The sequence below is a fragment of the Pristiophorus japonicus genome, chromosome 6, assembly GCF_044704955.1.
Source record: "Pristiophorus japonicus isolate sPriJap1 chromosome 6, sPriJap1.hap1, whole genome shotgun sequence".
Taxonomy (NCBI): Eukaryota; Metazoa; Chordata; class Chondrichthyes; family Pristiophoridae; genus Pristiophorus; species Pristiophorus japonicus.
Genome location: NC_091982.1, coordinates 89,195,330 through 89,218,443, shown reverse-complemented (window position 1 = coordinate 89,218,443; position 23,114 = coordinate 89,195,330). Strand labels below are relative to the sequence as shown.

General features: G+C 45.1%; 1 protein-coding gene across 4 annotated transcripts in view; it reads right to left on the bottom strand.

The window, feature by feature from the left end:
- The window catches only part of LOC139265737 (protocadherin-11 X-linked-like), a 578,096-nt gene extending 555,215 nt beyond the window's left edge, over nt 1–22,881 (bottom strand). For 3 of the 4 annotated variants that reach the window (XR_011593618.1, XR_011593619.1, XM_070883060.1), the window contains exon 1: nt 22,630–22,881. The gene's annotated coding sequence lies outside the window, so the exon portion shown is untranslated. Of the gene's footprint in view, nt 1–22,498; nt 22,607–22,629 lie in introns of those variants that run through there. The other variant, XM_070883061.1, reaches the window with a different exon arrangement.
- Between the last annotated feature and the right edge of the window lie 233 nt (nt 22,882–23,114).

Genomic DNA, 23,114 nt, shown 5'->3' with positions numbered 1-23,114 from the left:
TCCATCACATTCTGTGGTCTCGGTGCGTTCTTGATTGCCTCCATCTTTGAATCGGTGGGCCTGATGCCGTCCGCCGCGATTCTTCTCCCCAGGAACTCCACTTCAGGTGCCAGGAAAACGCACTTCAAGCGTTTTAGCCTGAGCCCCACACGATTAAGCTGACTAAGAACCTTCTCCAGGTTCTGCAGGTGCTCGACGGTGTTCTGACCAGTAACCACGATGTCGTCCTGGAAGACCACGGTACGCGCTTCCGCAAGCTTTCCATGTCCCTCTGGAATATCGCCGTGGCCGATCGAATCCCAAACGGGCATCTGTTGTAAATGAAGAGACCTTTGTGTGTGTTGATGCAGGTGAGGCCTTTCGATGATTCCTTCAGCTCCTGCGTCATCTTGGCCGAGGTCAAGTCCAGCTTCGTGAATGTTTACCCTCCCGCCAGCGTTGCAAATAGGTCGTCTGCCTTTGGTAGCGGGTATTGATCCTGCAGTGAGAAACGATTGATAGTTACTTTGTAATCATCACAGATTCTGACGTTGCCGTCTCCCTTGAGTACTGGAACAATCGGACTGGCCCACTCATTGAATTCGATCTGCGAAATGATGCCCTCTCGTTGCAGCCTGTTCAGCTCGATCTCCACCCTCTCTCTCTCATCATGTAAGGTACCATGCTCACCTTGTGATGGATGGGTCGCGCCCCCGGAATCAGATGGATCTGCACTTTGGCTCCTTGGAACTTCCCGATGCCTGGTTCGAACAGCGGGTGGAACTTGCTTAGAACCTGGGCACATGAGGTGTCGTCAATGGACGAAAGCACTCAGATGTGTCCCAGTTCCAGCGTATCTTTCCCAGCCAGCTCCTGCCAAACAGCGTGGGGCCATCGCCCGGTACCACCCAGAGTGGTAACTCGTGCACCACTCCATCGTAGGAGACCTTTACGGTAGCACTGTCAATTACGGGATCAGATCCTTTGTGTATATTCTCAGTTTAGTACGAATGGGAGTCAGGACTGGCCTTGGAGGCTTGCTGCACCACAATTTATCGAAAGTCTTTTTGCTCATTATGGACTGGCTTGCACCCGTGTCCAGCTCCATGGACACCGGGAGTCCATTTAATTCAACATTCAGCATTATCGGGGGACACTTTGTGGTAAATGTGTGCATCCCATATACCTCTGCCTCCTCGATCTGAAGCTCTGGTTTGTCGTGATCCACCGTGGATCTGTCCTCCTCTGCAACATGGTGGTTTGCAGGATTAGCAGGGTTTGCAGCTCGCCTGCACATGCGTTGGAGGTGTCCCATTGTTCCATAGCCCTTGCAAATGTATCCATTGAAGCGGCATGAATGGAAATGATGATCACCCCCGCAACAAGGTGTTAATGGCCTTGTATTCACCACCCTTGATGGTGGACTCTGAGTCATCTGCGGACGTGCAGCTGCAGGCGTGCAAGTCTTACCATGTACATTTTGATTCGAAAACAACGTTACTTTGTTTACAGTACTTGCAGCCGCCCTAGTGTGCTGAGAAATTTGTTTGGTATTGTCACTGGTGGCAAAAAATGCTTGAGTTATGCTATGGCTTTACTCAAGGTTGGGGTCTCTACAGTCAATAGTTTGCGAAGTATTACTTCATGGCCAATGCCAAGTACACTGAAGTCCCTGAGCATGTGCTCCAAGTGTCCTTCAAATTCGCAATGTCCTGCAAGGTACCTTAGCTCGGCGATGTAGCTCGCCACTTCCTGGCCTTCAGACCTCTTGTACGTGTAGAACCGATACCTCGCCATCAGAACGCTTTCCTTCGGGTTTAGATGCTCCCGGACCAGTGTGCACAACTCATCGTACGACTTGCCTGTGGGTTTCGCTAGAGCGAGCAGGTTTTTCATGAGGCCGTACGTTGGTATCCCGCAAACTGTGAGGAGGATCGCCCTTCATTTGGCAGCGTTCGCTTCTCCTTCCAGCTCGTTGGCCACGAAGTATTGGTCGAGTCACTGCACGAAGGTTTCCCAATCATCTCCCTCCGAAAATTTCTCCAGGATGCCCACAGTTCTCTGCATTATTGCGGTGGGGTTCATCATCTGTATCTCGTCGCCAGTTATATCTTGAATAAAGAGTCAGACTAGATACTGCAAGCTCAAAGTAAGGTGTGACCGTAGTCCTTTATTACAGATCTCAGAGTGCCTCTCCAGCCTGTGAGGCCTCCTTATATACAGGTGCTCCCAAGGGATTGTGGGATCCCTTGGGACTCCAGGGGATAAGCCGTCTGGTGATTAGACATGGTATTTACAGGTTTACATAGATACCAACTGGCACATTTGTCTATATAATGAAAGAAAGATCTTACATTTATATAGCGCCCTTCCTGAACTCAGGACGTCTCAAAGTGCTTTACAGCCAATGAAGTACTTTTGAAGTGTAGCTACTGTTGTAATGTAGGAAATGTGGCAGCCGTTTTGTGCACATCAAGGTCCCACAATCAGCAATGAGATAATCTGTTTTAGCGATGTTGGTTGAGGGATGAATATTGGCCAGGACACCTGGGATAACTACTCTGCTCTTCTTCAAATACTACCATGCGATCTATTATGTCTCATCCGGCAGTGCAGCATTCCCTCAGTACTGCACTGGAATGTCAGCCTGGATTATGTGCTCAAGATAGGCATTTGAACCCCCGACCTATTGACCCAGTGGCAACTGTGCGACCACTGAGCGACAGCAGTTACTGCATTCCAAAAGTAATTTATTGTAGGTGAAGCACATTGTGACATTTCAGCAAATATGATAAAGCACCACAAACTGCTAATTTTAAAATTTAGTTTGATTATTGATAATGAATAAAAATTAAGCTCTTAAAAATACCCTTGAGGATAGGCACTCCATAAATTGTTCTGATGTTGGAACAAAGCAAAATTGAACAGGAATGTGCAAATATATATATTATTCTTCCAGACGGAAGCATGAAGCACAGTGAAAAAGTTGGATGGACTATGTCAGTACTGCCATCAAATGGTCCACTCACACAATTGTTTATGTGAAGCCAGCTTGCTTAGGGCATGTTTAAAGGGTCTAGCAGCCTGGTGAGAACTCTTGTACTCATGTTTGAAATAAAATACATTCATCTTTTTTTATATTCCAGATATGGACGTTAAAATTCACTGTGAAACACACAATTGCTAAATAACAACATAAAATGCCACTGTTTATTTCTTGGAGGCAATTCTATGAATTAAGAGTTTCTCTACTAAGGTACTCAATAATATCTTCATATTGAGAATGTACACATTTATATTGTAAATTTTGTGCAAAAAATATTAAGATTTATTTGATTTATATTTGCTTTTTACATTTTTTTCTTCCAATTGTATCCCCCTTTGTGACCCTCCACTCCTACAGGCACTGACTTTTATAGGAGTACAGTCCCAAGGGACCCAGTACCATGCCCAAGTGGCCATTCTTCACATGTGAGACGACACAGTGAGTGTTGACAAGCTATTCAATCACAGAAGTCAACACTTATGAATCCAATCCTATCCGCATTCAATGTTCACACATGGACACGCCCAGGAGGAGTTGCTGGTTGGTGATCAAGAGTGGGAATCCTGTTTAATTCTCCTGTTCATGACATAGGAGTCCAATTGCTCCTCTGGCAAAGATCGGTTAACTCGGGTCAGACTGGAAACTGAACCTAGGTAAACCTGGTTAGTGTGGCTTAACACCACTTCATAAAGTGCATTTATCCAACAACAACAAGTTGGCCTCGAAATTCATCTTGGGCAGTGGTGCAAAATGGGTGGCATCGAATCGGCTGCCCGTTATATGCAGCGACTGATATTCAGGTCCACTGCAGTCAACGGAACTGAATATCGGGAGCTGCGTATAATGGGTGGCCAATCCGATACCAACTGTTTTGCAACACCACCCGAGGCGAATTTCTAGCCCTTTGCATTTCTATAGCGCCTTTAACTTAGTAAAGCGTCCCAAGGCGCTTCACAGGAATGTTATAAAAGACAATTTCACACTCAGCCACATAAGGAGATATTAGGGCAACTGACCAAACATTTGCTCAAAGAGATAGGTTTTAAGGAGTGTCTTAAAGGAGGAAAGATAGAGAAGCTTTCCTTTTTTTAATTGTGCTAGTCCAAGCAAGAGATGTGTAGACTGGGGATTGGATCTTGTATCTGTTTTGCAACAATTATCATGCATTCCAAGGTCAGATACACCATCAGTTGGATGCAGAGTAAAGTTCCTTTATTTTGCACCAACATTGTGCCTTAACTTTAATTTCAGATGATTGCCCCTCCCCCCACTTCCTCCCCCAGGAATGTAGACTTTTCAAATTCATACACCACCCACCCCTTGGGCCAATCTAATTAACATTTTTACTGCTTGTAACATTGCATTCTGAGTTGATAGGCAATTAAATCACTGAAACATAGACACAAAGGACTCTCATTAGTTGGCAAAGAGAGGACATTTTGATTCTGTAGGTCTGTGCAGGGTTTCAGTCCACTTCTCAGAGGTGAAAGGTCAAGGTGCTAACCCACTTTACCACCCAACCCATAAGATTTATTGAATTATCTATTTCCTGAAGGCAGGCGTTGAACTCCACAGCTGTTCATTACAGGAGATACAAGGTCGGAGCTGGTCAATAATAATGATTTGAAACAGTTCAGTCAAAGCATTATTGGGATTTTTGACACTATTGGTTAAGGAGAAGGTGAGTAACAGGATTTGTTGCTGACACTTTATGTTAATGCAAACAATTTGAAGTTAGTTTTTTTTTAATTTCAACAGGAAGTAAAAACATCTGCAGAACCAGATGGTGGAATATGGTTCAGTGTGGGAATGCAAAAGATCTTTGCTGGACTAAGGGACAGGCAGCTGACGGAAGCAAAAGTAGCTGTAGGCAAATGGTATGAATTTACGTCATCTCCCTTGGTTTCCCTTTGGCCCAGATGAGAATGATTTTCTTCAAGAAATCCAGAAACTACACATTTGGACCTTGCTGGCACTCATACCACATTTGCCTGACAGCATCTTCTGTCAATCCCTTGGCATCCTGATCTCTGACACCCGGCTTATGCTGAGAGCTGCTTTCAGAATGCAACTCTAAGCATTTGGAGACATTCTCTTGTTGGTTAAACTGTCATGTTCATACTGTGGGCTGGGCAGTTTTGTCAACAGAGGGAGGAAAAGATGATTACTAGGGGGAAAAGAAACAGTCCACCTGCCTCTAGCATGTTCAGATTTTTTTTGTTGGATTTTTTCAGCTCCTTTATTGACAGTTTTGAATGTGCAAAAAGGAACCACATCAAGTTAAGTCCTGTGAAAACCACTTGAAGAACAGTCAGGAAAGCAAAGGAAGGTCGGAGAGAATTGGATTGTTACCAGACATGTCAGTTCATTACTGAAAATGTGAGTGTCTATTCTGCGTCCATATTGTGGAACCTTCACATTTCTGTAAATTTGCAAAGTTGATGGTGACCAACAAGTGTCAAATCACCTTTCTTCAGCAATTCACAACTAAATATAAGTGATGGTGCTTCTTTCCTTGCAATGCCTCAGTAATTCATGTGACACTCTGGGATTAACTCAGAAAGTAAAATGAGGATGAGGTCATAGAAGATCTCAATGAAATCAGAGAATGCACTGAGGACTCAGAAAAGAAGCATTAGACAGATCTTTTGAGAGTCAAGAAAAAAGATCCCATGAAGGTATTGACAGCACACAGTGTGACACTCTGAAGAGAGGAGGTAAAATATTTAATGAATGTCACAGGACTCAGAAAAAATGAGGGAGATTCACAGAAAGATGCTGTGAGACTGAGAGAAGACAGTGTTGTGAGATTGACGGAAGGCAGTGCTAAAGTTAGAGTCATTAATTTTTGAAGTATTTACACAACAAAATATTCTATTTGGTAACAGTCATCCAAAATTGAAAATGTCTATTATGTTCAGTCCATCCACTCTCCCCCACCGCCTCCCCCCCCCTCCCACACCCGACCCATCTCAATGAGTAGCTGAGCTATACAAAGTAGGAAGACTGAAGACGCAGAAGGGTTGAAATTGGATAAAGCTTAAAAATGGGCGCAGGGAGCGTGAAGCCCACCGCACCTGTTCAAAATTGTGCAAGTAGCATGCAAAATTTGTGCTGCTTGCTTATTATAATGATTGGCGTGCTGATCTCAGTGATAAACGCACTGCTTAGCGCTCAACAGGTGGACCAATATCGGGTGCAGTCTACTGGCCAATAAAATTTGCCCTAGGCTCGCTGCACTAATTAAAGGGGAGGTGCTTTGTTGCCGAAGCACCTCATTGTTATTCTGAAACCATAGCCCAACAGGGAAGAGAGGGGGCAAAGAGGTTTTCAGATGTTGCATTGGAGGCTTTAGTCCTGATGGCACACAGAGGATGTCAGGTCCTCTACCCGCAGGAGGGCAGGAGGCCTTCCAGACAGTACACCAGAAGGCTGTGGGCGGGCTGTCAGTGCCACGAGTGTTGTCCCCAAGACCTGGATCCAGTGACACAAGAAGTTTAATGACATCACACAAGTGGTCAAGGTGAGTGAATGCATCTCCAAATGCCATATCCCACTCATACCTCACAATCATAGCCTCACCTCACCCTCACACATCTCACACCTTGCACACACTGTTGTAGGGGGTGGTGGGTCAGCTTGCCTTCCTGACCGAGAGCGGTTGCGAGTCGCTCCCACTCCCTGGTTCTTGAGCTTGGATTTATTAATCAGGATGTGATAAAGTACAGCAGACAATTGTTTTGTCCAAAGAAGGTTTGGGTTTTATTCAAGAAAGCAAATAACACAAATACACTCCAGTGAAACTGTAAAATCTTACAAAAAGGTTCTAAACAATGGGGAATACTTTAACACAACAGAAATACCTCCCACCTCCCACTTACTCTCTAACTAGGTCAAACTCTAGGGCTCCAGGGATTCATGCTCACCAGATCCTTTCCTTTGACAGATAGGGCTGTTTCATGGTTTTGGGGTTCTTTGGTTATAGCCAGTTTGCCTTGCCGTACCCCGGATGTGGTAGAAGACCTCTGCTGCGTATTGAAGCCAGTTGGGGCGAGTTCTTTTCTCCGATGTCACTATGTTTCTTCCTGCGTTTTCTCGCCGTGTGCTCTCGATCTTGTTGTTCTGAAGTGAAGGTCAGAATAGTTTCTTCTCCTCTGTCTTTCTGGTACGATAGGCCCTCAGTTCATACTCAGAGGCTGCTTAATGTTTGCGCCAAATCTAATGTTTCTTTTGTTTAAGTTTTGCTGCCCAGCTAACTGAAACTTGATTAAGAATGTGTCGATTGTTGAAATTATCTTTTGGTTTCGAGTCGCAATTGTTAAAAGTTAGTTTCTGGTGTTGAGTTGTCTGCATGGGTCCGATCTTTCTATGCAGGCCGGAAAGGTGATTAGCATTATGCATGTGTTGGATGGGTTCTGTGTTTGGACTAAAACTGTACTTCCTTGAGTCGATTGTTGAAACGTAAATGTCTTCTAGGGGGCAGGTTTGAGGGTAAACAGTTTCCCAGACAATTTGATTGGCTCCAATATCCCCAGACAGCTTGATTAGCTTCAATATCCAAACTGGTTTTTCAGAGGTTGAACCCACTCCTGGCCTGGTAGCCTTTTTCCCCACAGACCCAACATGTACCTTTTTAAAATCCCAAACTTGGTTAAAACTCGTAGATTTCTTCCATGGGCATTTTAGGATCCCAAACTTTCTGCTCAATAGTCCCAAATCAAATTTACTTTTCAGTGAGTCCAAACACTGGGGGGAGGGGAGGGAGGTTTCCACGAATTTTGGAATCTTACACTGCCCGCAAACCAAGTATCCGCAGTCGATGGTGCCCTGCACCACGGGGAAGCCAGATAGCCTGGCAAAGCCACATGGGCATTCCTCCTGCTTCTGTTCAGAGAGAAAACAATGAAGTCTGGAGTATAGAGCCTCTGTGATCTCTAGGAGACAGTGATGGATAGCGAACTGGGAGATATCAGCTATATCTCTGCTCCAGAGTGGAAGGGTCTGGTGGTGAAAATATTGAGGGCCACGGTGACTGAGGGCCACTGGCAGTGCCATCATCTCCCTGGTCTGAGGCTGCAGCTCTGGTTCCAGGAGGTGGCAGAGTTCTGTGATCACCTCCTTAGTTAAGGGAAGCTTCTTAATACACTGCTCCTGGCTTGAGTACAGGTAGGAGAAGTGTTCTCGGAAGACCCGAGGCAGGTAAAGCCTTCTGCTGAAAGCCTTCCTGCCCCTCCTCTTCTTCCTCCCCCCTCTGCGAGCAGCTTGTCCTTTCGTCACTGCCTCTGCTCCATTTCCCTATTATACTTGAGCAAGTAGAGCCACCCTTACTGGGAGCAAGTGGTGTGGGCAGAACCCTTTAAATCAGAAGCAAAGTGTTCGCCACTTGCAGCAACACTCTCGGTCACATCACCAACTTTAAATAACTGTCAAACAATTGCACAAACCGACACAGTGCCAGAACAAATCAAAAAGCAAGTCAGCTGCAAGTTGTTGCTGATCCCTTTAAATAGTGCTGGTAGAGGTTTCTTCCTGCTGCTGAACGCATGGTCAGCTGTTCGAGATTTGTAGAGCGTGTTGAATGAAGCGGTGAGATCAAAAATGGCAGATCATGCATCAAATTGGCGTTGCTCACTGATTGACGTCATGCGTTGCCTCATTACCATTTCTCCAATGAGCGCAGGCAACGGCCGCACTGCAACCTGGCCAAAGTGGTGACCAACCGGAAGTAGGCGGATGTGAGGCTGTTAAAATTTTCCGCTGAAATCGATCATATCAGCTGGTGCTAAGACTTGAGCAGAGATCGAGGCTGACACTATCAGGTGCTGTCTTTCAGATGACATTAAACTGAGGGCCTTTCAGGTGGATGTAAAAGATCCCATGGCACTATTTTGAAGAATAGCAAGGAATTCTCTCTAGTGTCCTGCACAATATTTATCCCTCAAACAACATCACTAAAACAGAGTATCTGCTCATTATCGCATTGCTCTTTGTGGGACCTTGCGATGCACAAATTGGCTGCTGCGTTTCCTACATTGCATCAGTGACTACGATTCAAAAGTACTTCATTGGCTGTAAAGTGCTTTGGGATGTCCTGAGATTGTGAAAGGTTCCATATAAATGCAAGTTCTTTCTTTCTATTCTCTCATCCATACTAAGTCAACTAATCTTGACTCAGGTCAGTACTAGGATCCTGCAATAGGCTTCAGTGTATCTGTGTTGGGGGAAGGACTGTTCCCTGCATCTTTCCTGTAGCTGTTGCGCTGCAAAAATCATGTCCATTGTGCCCCGTTGGGGACGAAATCCGCACTCTGACTCCGGGAGGAACTCCTTGGCCACGGGAAGAAGACAGTTGAGGAGGACTCGAGCGACGACTTTCCCAGTGGCTGATAGCAGGGAGATTCCTCTGTAGTTGCCGCAGTCGGACTTGTCCCCTTTTTTAAAGATGGTCACGATTACTGCAACTCTGAGATCCCCCAGCATGCTCTCCTCCCTCCAGATGAGAGATGAGGTCATGTATTCGCGCCAGCAGTGCCTCTCTGCCATACTTCAATGCCTCAGCAGGGATTCCATCTACAGCCGTAGCCTTGTTGTTTTTAAGCTGTCTTATACATGGCCTTCTTCGACCTTACAAAGGCATTTGACACTGTCAACTGCGAAGGTCTATGGAGCATCCTCCTCTATTTCGGATGCCCCCAAAAGTTCGTCACCATCCTCTGCCTGCTACATGATGACATGCAGGCCGTGATCCTTACCAACGGATCCATCACAGACCCAATCCACATCCGGACCGGGCTGCGTCATTGCCCCAACCCTCTTCTCAAACTTTCTCATCACCATTCTCCACCTCACAGTCAACAAGCTCCCCGCTGGTGTGGAACTAAACTACCGAACCAGTGGGAACCTGTTCAATCTGCACCATCTCCAGGCCAGATCCAAGACCACCCCAACCTCTGTTGTTGAGCTACTGTATGTGGAAAACGCCTGCGTCTGCGCACATACAGAGGCTGCACTACAGGACATAGTCGACATATTTACTGAGGCGTAAGAAAGCATGGACTTACGCTAAACTTCCGCAAGACAAAGGTCCTCCACCAGCCTCTCCTCACCGCACAGCCCAGTCATCAAGATCCATGGCGCGGCACTGGACAACGTGGACCACTTCCCATATCTCGGGAGCCTCCGATCAACAAAAGCAGGCATTGACGATGAGATCCAACACTGCCTCCAGTGCGCCCATGCAGCCTTCGGCCGCCTGAGGAAAAGAGTGTTTGAAAACCACGCCCTCAAAACTGCCACCAAGTTCATGGTCATAGAAACATAGAAAATAGGTGCAGGAGTAGGCCATTCAGCCCTTCGAGCATGCACCACCATTCAATAAGATCATGGCTGATCATTCCCTCAGTAACCCTTTCCTGCTTTCTCTCCATACCCCTTGATCCACTTAGCCGTAAAGGCCATATCTAACACCCTCTTGGATACATCCAATGAACTGGCATCAACAACTCTCTGCGGCAGGGAATTCCAAAGGTTAACAACACTCAGTGAAGAAGTTTCTCCTCATCTCAGTCCGAAATGGCCTACCCCTTATCCTAAGACTGTGTCCCCTGGTTCTGGACTTCCCCAACATCGGGAACATTCTGCCCGCATCTAACCTGTCCCATCCCGTCAGAATTTTATATGTTTCTATGAGATCCCCTCTCATCCTTCTAAACTCCAATGTATAAAGGTCCAGTTGATCCAGTTTCTCCTCATATATCAGTCCAGCAATCCCGGGAATCAGTATGGTGAACATTCGCTGCACTTCCTCAATAGCAAGAACGTTCTTCCTCAGATTAGGAGACCTAAACTGAACACAATATTCCAGGTGAGGCCTCACCAAGACCCTGTACAACTGCAGTAAGACCTCCCTGCTCCTATACTCAAATCCCCTAGCTATGAAGGCCAACATGCCATTTGCCTTCTTCATCGTCTGCTATACCTGCATGCCAACTTTCAATGACCGATGGACCTTGACACCCAGGTCTCGTTGCACCTCAACCTTTTCCTAATCTGCTGCCATTCAGATAATATTCTGTCTTCGCGTTTTTGCCCCCAAAATGGATAACCTCACATTTATCCACATTATACTGCATCTGCCATAAGAACATAATAACATAAGAATTAGGAACAGGAGTAGGCCATTTAGCCCCTCGAGCCTGCTCCGCCATTCAACAAGATCATGGCTGATCTGGCCGTGCGCTCAGCTCCACTTACCCGCCCGCTCCCCGTAACCCTTAATTCCCTTATTGATTAAAAATCTATCTATCTGTGATTTGAGCTAGCCTCAACTGCTTTATTGGGCAGAGAATTCCACAGATTCACAAGCCTCTGGGAGAAGAAATTCCTTTTCAACTCGGTTTTAAATTGGCTCCCCCGTATTTTGAGGCTGTGCCCCCTAGTTCTAGTCTCCCCGATCAGTGGAATCAACCTCTCTGCCTCTATCTTGTCTATCCCTTTCATTATTTTAAATGTTTCTATAAGATCACCCCTCATCCTTCTGAACTCCAATGAGTAAAGACTCAGTCTACTCAATCTATCATCTCCGGAATCAGCCTAGTGAATCGTCTCTGCACCCCCTCCAGAGCTAGTATATCCTTCCTTAAGTAAGGTGACCAAAACTGCCGCAGTACTCCAGGTGCGGCCTCACCAATACCCTATACAGTTGCAGCAGGACCTCCCTGCTTTTGTACTCCATCCCTCTCGCAATGAAGGCCAACATTCGATTCGTCTTCCTGATTACCTGCTGCACCTGCAAACTAACTTTTTGGGATTCATGCACAAGGATGCTGTGTCACCCAGGCAGGTGGCACGGTTTAATGTTTATGTTTTTCAGGTAAACTCAAAAGAGTTTCATGCACAAGGATCCCCAGGTCCCTCTGCACCGAAGCATGTTGCAATTTCTCCCCATTCAAATAATATTCCCTTTTACTGTTTTTTTATTCCCCCCAGGTGGATTAACTCACATTTTCATGCAGTTGCCCACTCACCTAACCTGTCCAAGTTAACCTGCAAACTCTTAGCGTCCCCCTCACAGCTCACACTGCAACTCAGTTTAGTGACGTCTGCAAACTTGGAGATATTACACTCAATTCCTTCATCTAAATTATTGATGTATATTCTAAAGAGCTGGGGTCCCAGTACTGAACCCTGCGGCACTCCACTAGTCACTGCCTGCCATTCTGAAAATAACCCGTTTATCCCGACTTTCTGCTTCCTGTCTCCTGTCTGCCAACCAGTTCTCCATCCATGTCAGCATATTATCCCCAATACCATGTGCTTTGATTTTGCACACCAATCTCTTGTGCGGGACCTTGTCAAAAGCCTTTTGAAAGTCCAAATACACCACATCCACTGGTTCTCCCTTGTCCACTCTACTCATTACATCCTCAAAAAATTCCAGAAGATTTGTCAAGCATGATTTCCCCTTCATAAATCCACGCTGACTTAGACCGATCCGGTCACTGCTTTCCAAATGCACTGCTTAATCATTCTTAATGATTGATTCCAACATTTTTCCCACTACTGATGTCAGGCTAACCGGTCTATAATTATGCGCTTTCTCTCTCCCTCCATTTTTAAAAAGTGATGTTATATTAGCTGCCCTCCAGTCCATAGGAACTGATCCACTATTTCTATGGCCACTTCCTTAAGTACTCTGGGATGCAGAATATCAGGCCCTGGGGATTTATTGTCCTTCAATCCCATCAATTTCCCTAATGCAATTTCCCACCTAATAAGCATATCCTTCAGTTCCTCCTTCTCACTAGACCCTCGGTCGCCTAGTACTTCCGGAAGGTTATTTGTGTCTTCCTTCGTGAAGACAGAACCAAAGTATTTGTTCAATTGGTCTGCCATTTCGATGTTCCCCATCATAAGTTCACCTGAATCCGACTGCAAGGGACCTACGTTTGTCTTCACTTATCTTTTTCTCTTCACATATCTATAGAAGCTTTTGCAGTCAGTTTTTATGTTCCCGGCAAGCTTCCTCTTGTACTCTATTTTCCCCCTTTTAATTAAACCCTTTGTCCTCCTCTGCTGAATTCTAAATTTCTCCCAGTCCTCAGGCTTGCTGCTTTCTCTGGCCAATTTGTATGCCTCTTCCTTGGATTTAACACTATCCTTAATTTCCCTTGTTAGCCACGGTGGAGCCACCTTCCCGTTTTATTTTTACTCCAGACAGGGATGTACAATTGCTGAAGTTCATCTATGTGATCTTTAAATGTTTGCCATTGCCTATCCACCATCAACCCTTTAAGTATCATTTGCCGGTCTAATCTAGCCAGTTCACACCTCAAACCATCGAAGTTACCTTTCCTTAAGTTGAGGACCCTACTTTCTGAATTAACTGTGTCACTCCATCTTAATAAAGAATTCTACCATGTTATGGTCACTCTTCCCCAAGGGGCCTCGCACAACAAGATTGCTAATTAGTTCTTTCTCATTACACATCACCCAGTCTCGGATAGCCAGCTCCCGAGTTGGTTCCTCAACATATTGGTCTAGAAAACCATCCTTAATACACTCCAGGAAATCCTCCTCCACCGCATTGTTACCAGTTTGGTTAGCCCAATCAATATGTAGATTAAAGTCACCCATGATAACTGCTGTACCTTTATTGCACGCATCCCTAATTTCTCAATACGGTAGAGGAGGATTTCCTGGAGTGCATAAGGGATGGTTTTTTAGACCAATATGTCGAGGAACCAACTAGGGGGGAGGCCATCTTAGACTGGGTGTTGTGTAATGAGAGAGGATTAATTAGTAATCTCATTGTGCGAGGCCCCTTGGGGAAGAGTGACCATAATATGGTGGAATTCTGCATTAGGATGGAGAATGAAACAGTTAATTCAGAGACCATGGTCCAGAACTTAAAGAAGGGTAACTTTGAAGGTATGAGGCGTGAATTGGCTAGGATAGATTGGCGAATGATACTGAAGGGGTTGACTGTGGATGGGCAATGGCAGACATTTAGAGACCGCATGGATGAACTACAACAATTGTACATTCCTGTCTGTCGTAAAAATAAAAAAGGGAAGGTGGCTCAACCGTGGCTATCAAGGGAAATCAGGGATAGCATTAAAGCCAAGGAAGTGGCATACAAATTGGCCAGAAATAGCAGCGAACCCGGGGACTGGGAGAAATTTAGAACTCAGCAGAGGAGGACAAAGGGTTTGATTAGGGCAGGGAAAATGGAGTAAGAGAAGAAGCTTGCAGGGAACATTAAGACGGATTGCAAAAGTTTCTATAGATATGTAAAGAGAAAAAGGTTAGTAAAGACAAACGTAGGTCCCCTGCAGTCAGAATCAGGGGAAGTCATAACGGGGAACAAAGAAATAGCGGACCAATTGAACAAGTACTTTGGTTCGGTATTCACTGAGGAGGACACAAACAACCTTCCGGATATAAAAGGGGTCGGAGGGTCTAGTAAGGAGGAGGAACTGAGGGAAATCCTTATTAGTCGGGAAATTGTGTTGGGGAAATTGATGGGATTGAAGGCCGATAAATCCCCAGGGCCTGATGGACTGCATCCCAGAGTACTTAAGGAGGTGGCCTTGGAAATAGTGGATGCATTGACAGTCATTTTCCAACATTCCATTGACTCTGGATCAGTTCCTATGGAGTGGAGGGTAGCCAATGTAACCCCACTTTTTAAAAAAGGAGGGAGAGATAAGGATGTCATAGCAGTGCATTTGGAAAGAGGTAATATGATAGGTCCAAGTCAGCATGGATTTGTGAAAGGGAAATCATGCTTGACAAATCTTCTGGAATTTTTTGAGGATGTTTCCAGTAGAGTGGACAAGGGAGAACCAGTTGATGTGGTATATTTGGACTTTCAGAAGGCTTTCGACAAGGTCCCACACAAGAGATTAATGTGCAAAGTTAAAGCACATGGGATTGGGGGTAGTGTGCTGACATGGATTGAGAACTGGTTGTCAGACAGGAAGCAAAGAGTAGGAGTAAATGGGGACTTTTCAGAATGGCAGGCAGTGACTAGTGGGGTACCGCAAGGTTCTGTGCTGGGGCCCCAGCTGTTTACACTGTACATTAATGATTTAGACGAAGGGATTAAATGTAGTATCTCCAAATTTGCGGATGACACTAAGTTGGGTGGCAGTGTGAACTGCAAGGAGGATTCTATGAGGCTGCAGAGCGACTTGGATAGGTTAGGTGAGTGGGCAAATGCATGGCAGATGAAATATAATGTGGATAAATGTGAGGTTATCCACTTTGGTGGTAAAAACAGAGAGACAGACTATTATCTGAATGGTGACAGATTAGGAAAAGGGGAGGTGCAAAGAGACCTGGGTGTCATGGTACATCAGTCATTGAAGGTTGGCATGCAGGTACAGCAGGCGGTTAAGAAAGCAAATGGCATGTTGGCCTTCGTAGCGAGGGGATTTGAGTACAGGGGCAGGGAGGTGTTGCTACAATTGTACAGGGCCTTGGTGAGGCCACACCTGGAGTATTGTGTACAGTTTTGGTCTCCTAACCTAAGGAAGGACATTCTTGCTATTGAGGGAGTGCAGCGAAGGTTCACCAGACTGATTCCCGGGATGGCGGGACTGACCTATCAAGAAAGACTGGATCAACTGGGCTTGTATTCACTGGAGTTCAGAAGAATGAGAGGGGACCTCATAGAAACGTTTAAAATTCTGACGGGGTTAGACAGGTTAGATGCAGGAAGAATGTTCCCAATGTTGGGGAAGTCCAGAACCAGGGGACACAGTGTAAGGATAAGGGGGAAGCCATTTAGGACCGAGATGAGGAGGAATTTCTTCACCCAGAGAGTGGTGAACCTGTGGAATTCTCTACCACAGAAAGTTGTTGAGGCCAATTCACTAAATATATTCAAAAAGGAGTTAGATGAAGTCCTTACTACTAGGGGAATCAAGGGGTATGGTGAGAAAGCAGGAATGGGGTACTGAAGTTGCATGTTCAGCCATGAACTCATTGAATGGCGGTGCAGGCTAGAAGGGCCGAATAGCCTACTCCTGCACCTATTTTCTATGTTTCTATGTTTCTATACCCGTTAACTGTTATCTGCGCAGTTAATTCGTCCACCTTATTCCGAATACTCCTCGCATTGAGGCACAGAGTCTTCAGGCTTGTCTTTCTAACACACTTTGCCCCTTTAGAATTTTGCTGTAATATGGCCCTTTTTGCTTTTTGCCTTAGGTTTCTCTTCCCTCCACTTTTACTTTTCTTCTTTCTATCTTTTGCTTCTGCCCCCATTCTACTTCCTCTGTCTCCCTGCATAGGTTCCCTTCCCCCTGCCATGTTAGTTTAACTCCTACCCAACAGCACTAGCAAACACTCCCCCTAGGACATTGGTTCCGGTCCTGCCAGGTGCAGACCATCCGGTTTGTACTGGTCCCACCTCCCCCAGAACCGGTTCCAATGTCCCAGGAATTTGAATCCCTCCCTTTTGCACCACTCCTCAAGCCACATATTCATCTGAGCTATACTGCGATTCCTACTCTGACTAGCACGTGGCACGGATAGCAATCTTGAGATTACTACTTTTGAGGTCCTACTTTTAAAATTTATCTCCTAGCTCCCTAAATTCGTCTTGTAAGGCCTCATCCCATTTTTGTTACCTAAATCGGTGGTACCTATATACACCATGACAACTGGCTGTTCACCCTCCCTTTTCAGAATGTCCTGCACCCATTCCAAGACATCCTTGACCCTTGCTCCAGGGAGGCAACACACCATCCTGGAGTAAACATAGAAACATAGAAACACAGAAACATAGAAAATAGGTGCGGGAGTAGACCATCTGGCCCTTTGAGCCTGCACCACCATTCAATAAGATCATGGCTGATCATTCCTTCAGTACCACGTTCCTGCTTTCTCTCCATACAACTTGATCCCTTTAGCCACAAGGGCCATATCTAACTCCCTCTTGAATATATCCAATGAACTGGCATCAACAATTCTCTGCGGTAGGGAATTCCATTGGTTAACAACTCTCTGAGTGAAGAAGTTCCTCCTCATCTCAGTCCTAAATGGCTTACCCCTTATCCTACGACTATGTCCCCTGGTTCTGGACTTCCCCAACATCGGGAACATTCTTCCTGCATCTAATCTGTCCCGTCCTGTCAGAATTTTATATGTTTCTATGAGATCCCCTCTCATCCTTCTAAACTCCAGTGAATACAGGCCCAGTCGATCCAGTCTCTCCTCATATGTCAGTCCTGCCATCCCAGGAATCAGTCTGGTGAACCTCCGCTGCACTCCCTCAATAGCAAAACCGTCCTTCCTCAGATTAGGGGACCACAATATTCCAGGTGGGGCCTCACCAAGGCCCTGTACAACTGCAGTAAGACTTCCCTGCTCCTATACTCAAATTGTCTCGGTTGTGGTCGCAGAAACGTCTATCTATTCCCCTTAAAATTGAATCCCCTATCACTATAGCTATCCCACTCCTTTTTCTGCCCTCCTGTGCGGCAGAGCCTCCCATGGTGCCATGAACTTGGCTGCTGCTGCCCTCCCCTGAAGAGTCATCCCCCCAACAGTACCCAAAGCGGTGTATCTGTTTTGTAGGGTGATGACTGCAGGGGACCCCTGCACTACCTTCCTTGCGCTGCTCTTCCTGTTGGTCACCCATTCCCTATCTGGCTGTGTACCCTTTAGCTGCGGTAAGACCAACTCACTAAATGCGCTATTCACATCATTCTCAGCATCGTGGATGCTCCAGAGTACATCCACCCACAGTTCCAGTGCTGCAATGTTGTCTGTCAGGCGATGCACTTCTCGCACATGTAGTCCTCAGGGACACCGAAAGCATCCTGACTTCCCATATATAACACGTGTCCGAGCTCTCCTGCCATGACTTAACCTTTAGATAAACTTAATTTGGCAACAACAATGCTGAAAGGTTACTTACTGGTCTACAGGGCTGTAGTAATACCTGCCCTCCTGTATGGCTCAGAGACATGGACCATGTACAATAGACACCTCAAGTTGCTGGAGAAATATCACCAACGATGTCTCCGCAAGATCCTATAAATCCCCTGGGAGGACAGGCGCACCAACATCTGTATCCTCATTAGGCTAACATCCCAGCATTGAAGCACTGACCACACTCAATCAGCTCCACTGGGTAGGCCACATAGTCCGCATGCCAGACACGAGATTCCCAAAGCAAGTGCTCTACTCGGAGCTCCCTCATGGCAAACGAGCCAAAGATGGACAGCAGAAACGCTACAAGGACACCCTCAAAGCCTCCCTGATAAAGTGCGACATCCACACTGACACTTGGGAGTCCCTGGCCCAAGACCATCCTAAGTGGAGGACGTGCATCCGGGAGGGTGCTGAGCACCTTGAGTCCCAACTCCAAGAGCATGCAGAAATCAAACGCAGACAGCAGAAAGAGCGTGCGGCAAACCAGTCCCACCCAAACTTTCCCTCAACGACTATCTGTCCCACCTGTGACAGAGTCCGTGGCTCTCATATTGGACTGTTCAGCCATCAAAGAACTCACTTCAGGAGTGGAAGCAAGTCTTCCTCAATTCCGAGGGACTGCTTATGATGATGATGATGGTTGGAGGAAAAGAAAAGCATAATCAACCAAACAACAACAGTTTGAATTTATATAGCTCCTTTAACATATTCAACACCCCAAAGTGTATCACAGAGACAAAATGGACAGCAAGCAAAAGTCAAAGAGAACGGTAATCAGAATTGTGGTCAAAAATGTAGTATTCGAAGATAGGAAGAGAAATAGCAAGGCAGAGTTCTAGACAATAGGTCTGAGATGGTTGGAGTTTCAGCTAGCAGGATTCCTACTCCTGATGATTATCCATCGAGCCGCCACCATGGTGATGTAGCCTGCCAAGATCCACCATCAAGAATCACGCATGAATAATTGCCACCAGGTAGGGGCCTGTTGGCAATCCGATGCACTGCAACTATACCCAGATAAGGAGTCAACACCTTCAGGAGGGAAGGGGTGACAATTGGTAAGAAAAAAAACAAAAAAAAGAAAAAAAAATATCAACTTTACCTTGTAGTAAAGGTTTTCTCATTAGCAGATCAATTGGGCGATGTTGAATTGACTGCTTATTAAAACTAAGGTGTAGTCCGATAAGAAGTTTGGCAAATGAGGTTTGACATTGGATTCCAAATCTCTGAGCATCTTTCAGTTTTTGATGTAATTTTTTGATACTGAAGTGAATTCATGATTGACATTTGCATCGGCACATTCAGCAATCCTTCAGAGATTTACACAAAACTCACTTCAAACTTCCTCTTCTCTGAAGGCATTAAAGTGTGCAAGATCAATACAATATCTGATAAAGACAGAATGGCCTGTCTAATACAGATTTCAATTAAATAGAGTAAAAGTGCTTATTTTACTTCATTTTATATCCAAATGCCACGAAAATTGAACGTTATTTATCTAGATATCAAATCAAGTCAGCTTTGGCAAGTGGATTGCCTTTATGCTTGAGTTTTCTCCTCAGTAGGATTGACCTCTCCACTCGTAATGAAGTGAATGGCATTTCAACTCTGCCAGCAACCAAAATTATTGATTTGTGGTACAAGATGGAATAAAAGACACGTAGTTACTATAGCAATCTAAGAACTAACCATATCCCACCCCTTTCAGTACAGCTCTTCAATAATATGTTTATAAAGGGCTGTATCCTAAAGGTTGCTCACACATTTACAATACAAAGTAAGATGCTTTCTGAAACTTGCCAGTTTGGCCAGCTTTAAGTAGAAAAAAAGTTCCTTTAAAATAGTGATTCTGAGCTCTTCTAAAGCTAAACCATGCAAGACTGCTTCTGTTGAATATAGTTACATTTTCTGAGATTATATTGGCAACATAATGATGCATCAAAGCCATTGCCCTGGAAAGAACTGGTGGTTTGGTGCACCAGCAAGGAGAGCGACAACATTGGCTGCAACTCTGGGACTGAAATGTATCCAATGCTGCCTGTAGGCTAAGTAGCCATTAATGTGTTGAATTGGAAGCCAGGTCTATCCTGTTATGACCAGCACAGAACAGGACCTTCAGAAATAAAAACAGAATATGCTGGAAATACTCCGCGGTCAGACAGCATCTGTGGAGCGAGAATCAGAGTTAACGTTTCAGGTCGATGACCTTTCGTCAGAACTTCAACTACTAACTGCTGCCTTAGGTCAACTAAAGATCTGTATGGCTTGGCCACCCACTCTTTTCCCAATCAAGCCATTAATGGCGCTTCAGTTTTCATTAAGCCAGGATTCTGCCCAATGTCAATGCAGACATGCTTGGTTGAGATGTAGAATTTAGCAGTAAGCAAGAACTTGCTTTTAAATAATGCCTTTCACATCCTCAGTGCATCCAAAGCACTTTACAGTCAATGAATTACTTTTGAACTGCAGTCACCGTTAGAAAGTAAGCAGCTGTGACAGTCAAATTGCACACAACATGGATCCCAAAACAGCAATAATATAAATGACTAATTAATCTGTTTTGTTGGTGTTGTTTGAGGAATAAATGTTGGCCAGAACACCAGGAGAACTGGTGTTATTTAAATATTGCCAAGGGCTCTATTATATGCGCCTGAGTGAGCAGATAGGATCTTGGTTTAATGTGTCATCCAAAAGATGGCAGCTCTGACAGTGCAACATTCCTTCAGTATTGCACTAATGTATCAGGCTAGATTATATGTCCGGTCCAGGAATTTGGCTCAAACCCACTATTCTGAATCAGAGATAAGAATGCTGCCACTGAGCTAAGGCCGATACTGATAACATGGGACCTGTTTGGTCTAAGCTCAGGTACAGGTCTTTTGAATGGTGTATTGAATGCTAATCCATTGTAGCAACAACTTGCTTCCAGTCATTGGTGCAATAGTAGCAAGTCCAAGCTGGGCTAAACACAGCCTTGTTCACTGCCTGATCTTTTAAGAATGACTCACTCTTAGCTCGCATGTCAGAATTGTCAGAGAGAATTCTTACAACATCAAAAAGAAATGGCAAGTTTTCCCATAGGCCCCACTTATTGTGTAAGTAATGTGAGTTTATAATACATAATATGCATAAGCAGCTGCCAGTTATAAACAAACACAACCACCCAGGTGTGATGCCAGATCTTGACTGGAGAGTACAGAGAATTTGGAACACCTCCAACCCTCCTTCCCCCTACCCCAACCCTCCCCCAGTCCTGTACTGATTACAAACTGCATATTTTGAAACTGAGACTTAGCAAATGGTTTGAGAAGTATCCACAAGCATTTTGCTCTCTGTTACCAATGCGACCACCCCATGAGTGGTTTGAAACTACAGATTCCTACAGACTGTGAACACCAATAATCTATTAGATTCTACTTTAGATGGAAAGTGGAATCATAACTATCCCAATACCACACAATGTACTGTCACTGGACTGGCTTCCAGCTTTCACTGTTACTCTTCATTGCCTCTTCCCCAATGTAATCACAAAATAATTATGGAGGAGGAAGACCGGTTCTCTATCTAGAGAAATTTTAATACTCCCCCTCGCAATTGTAGGATCCAGTTGTTTCTTAAATTATATTTGTGGAGTGAATTTCCATAGCAGTTCTCCCATTCTTCCACCATAGCTTACGGGAAGAGCTGATGAAACTCAGGAAAAACAACATAAATTGCACTTATACCCTTTTTCTATGATTTCCACAGTTCTTCTGCCAAAGTTGCAGTGGGGAAATCGGGGTACCCCTGTGGAAATTAACTCCCTTGATATTTCCTTAGTTTTAATTCCTTTCGTATGGAATAGCCACAAATGTTGGTCCTGTCAAAAAATAGAGGCCCAGAAATTGTTTTTCAGTTGCTATGCGGCCTACTAAAGGCCCCAAATGGCAGGTGGAAAGCATGTCACACATGCAGCTGGAAGTGCACCGAATGTCATATAGGGCAAGGACAAACGAGGTGAACTTTAGCCCTTTTAAATGCAAATATGGTGCCTCATGCCTACTTGACGTCCCTGCTCAAACATTAGTTTGCCCTGAGGCTGCTTGAAGCCGTCGCAGGCTGCACTCAGGGAAACCAGCCCTATGGATCGTCTGCAACGTAGAAGGTAACTAACTTACCTGAACACTCCTGCTCCTCCCGACCCCACCTTAAAGGATCTCCCGATCGTCGCTCCCAATCAACCCGAATAATCATTTTTATTGTCGGTTAGAATGCAGGTGGCAGACTTACAGATTAAAGCATCTTTCAACAGAATGGGTCTTCCATATGCAAGCTCTGCTCAAACTAATACTAACCTTTCCATTGAGATGTAAAGTAATTATTTATACAGCAACGAGCCCATCCACAATAGGACTGAAGCAATACTTTTGAAAAGCTCAAAATAACATTTGCATGGTGAAGGACAGACGTCTCATCATCCCCAAAGGCAAAAGAAAATTCCAACAGTCATATGAAAAATGATAAGTGAAAAATATGATGGGAGCTCACCACAATTGATGAGGTGGTAATGGAGCTGAAGTTCCTTTGCAGCCGCCATGGGAATGGATCTTAGTCAGAGCGGAATCTCTGCGCGGGACTGTCCACGTTAGAGTAGCATTATCAAAAACCTAAACAATTACCTGAATGTGGTCGATTGCACTCCAGAAAGTGGCCTTTTAAATGTTAAATTCCTTCTAGAAGGTCTTAGCAAATTCAGACATCACTGAGGCCGGTGTCAGCATTGTTAGGAAATCAGTTGGAGGGTAGCATATTATAAGTGACGCATTCAGCAAAAGTAAGTAGGATCAGCTAAAAGTGGAGGAACGGAAAAAGGAAGCTGCCCGTTGGGGCGGGGGTCAGGGGGCAGGGCCGGGAAGGGAAGGGATCATCTCTGTACACAGCTGGTGAGGTTAGGGAAACGGATCTCTGGGGACGAGGTTTAAAAGAAGCATGCTTACTGAGCAAGAGAGATTGTTGAAATCACTGAGGGAATTGCCTCGCAGCATCTGGTAAACACCTGATAGTGGTGGAGGATTCAACAACCTGCATGTGTGGAGTGCGCACGCAAGGAACCAAGAGCATGCATGCAGCTTTAGAGCGAATGGTGTCTCCAGGGACATCTGCA